We start from the raw sequence: 1,477 nt of genomic DNA, 5'->3' as shown, positions 1-1,477 counted from the left end.
CAGCATTTTAAATATGTCATCCCCCTGCCTGCTCACTTTCAGGGTTTCTGATGAGCTATCAGTATTCATCTTATTCAGGATCCCTTGCACACAATGAGTCACTTCTCTCTTTCCTCTCTCTTTTTAAAATAAGGTGCTGCTGTTTTACTAGTAGATATAAGAGTAATGGAAATGCCTCCTGTAATCCTAGCACTTTGGGAGGCCAAGGCGGGCAGATCACCTGAGGTTGGGAGTTCGAGACCAGCCTGACCAACATAGAGAAACCCCGTCTCTACTAAAAATACAAAATTAGCCGGGCATGGTGGTCCATGCCTGTAATCCCAGCTACTTGGGAGGCTGAGGCAGGAGAATCGCTTGAACGCAGGAGGTGGAGGTTGAGGTGAGCCAAGATCGTGCCATTGCACTCCAGGCTGGGCAACGAGAGTGAAACTCTGTCTAAAAAAAACAAAAAATTAAAAAAAGGAAATGCCTTTCTGCCTGTGGATGCTGCCGAAGAAGCATCATTAATGTCTGTCTTCTCCCTGCCCTCATGTCTAAGTCAGTGTCTCCTAAAGAGCCCGAACAGCTGAAGAAACTGTTCATTGGAGGGTTGAGCTTTGAAACAATCGATGACAGGCTGAGGAAGGAGCCATTCTGAGCAATGGGGAACACTCATGGATTGTGTGGTAATGAGAGACCCAAACACCAAGTGCTCCAGGGGCTTTCGGTTTGTCACATATGCCACTGTGGAGGAGGTGGATGCAGCCATGAATGCAGGGCCACACAAGGTGGATGGAAGAGTCGTGGAACCAAAGAGAGCTGTCTCAAGAGAAGATTCTCAAAGACCTACTTAAGCGTGAAAAAGATATTTGTTGGTGGCATTAAAGAAGACACTGAAGAACATCACCTGAGAGATTATTTTGACCAGTATGGGAATATTGAAGTGATTGACTGAGGCAGTGGCAAGAAAAGGGGCTTTGCCTTTGTAACCTTTGACAACTATGACTCTGTGGATAAGACTGTCATTCAGAAATACCATCCTGTGAGTGGCCACAGCTGTGAAGTTAGGAAAGCCCTGTGAAAGCAAGAGATGGCTAGTGCTTCATCCAGCCAAAGAGGTCGAAGTGGCTCTGGAAACTTTGATGGTGGTCATGGAGGTGGTTCCGGTGGGAATGACAAATTTGGTCATGGAGGAAACTTCAGTGGTTATGGTGGCTTTGGTGGCAGCCATGGTGGTGGTGGATATGGTGGCAGTGGGGATGGCTACAATGGGTTTGGTAATGATGAAAGCAATTTTGGAGGTGGTGGAAGCTACAATGATTTTGGCAATTACAACAATCAGTCTTCAAATTTCGGACCCATGAAGGGAGGAAACTTTGGAGGCAGAAGCTCTGGCCCCTATGCTGGTGGAGGCCAATATTTTGCCAAACCTTGAAATCAAAGTGGCTATAGTGGTTCCAGTAGCAGCAGCAGCTATGGCAGTGGAAGAAGATTTTAA

The 1,477-nt window shown here is 46.6% G+C and overlaps 1 pseudogene; it reads left to right on the top strand.

Annotated features, from left to right (window-relative positions):
* The first annotated feature begins 529 nt into the window (after positions 1-529).
* On the top strand, positions 530-1,477 carry LOC100587198 (annotated as a pseudogene).

The sequence above is a fragment of the Nomascus leucogenys genome, chromosome 15 (assembly GCF_006542625.1).
Source record: "Nomascus leucogenys isolate Asia chromosome 15, Asia_NLE_v1, whole genome shotgun sequence".
Taxonomy (NCBI): domain Eukaryota; kingdom Metazoa; phylum Chordata; class Mammalia; order Primates; family Hylobatidae; genus Nomascus; species Nomascus leucogenys.
Note: the sequence above shows the minus strand (reverse complement) of the source record. Positions and strands in the feature narration are given on the sequence as shown.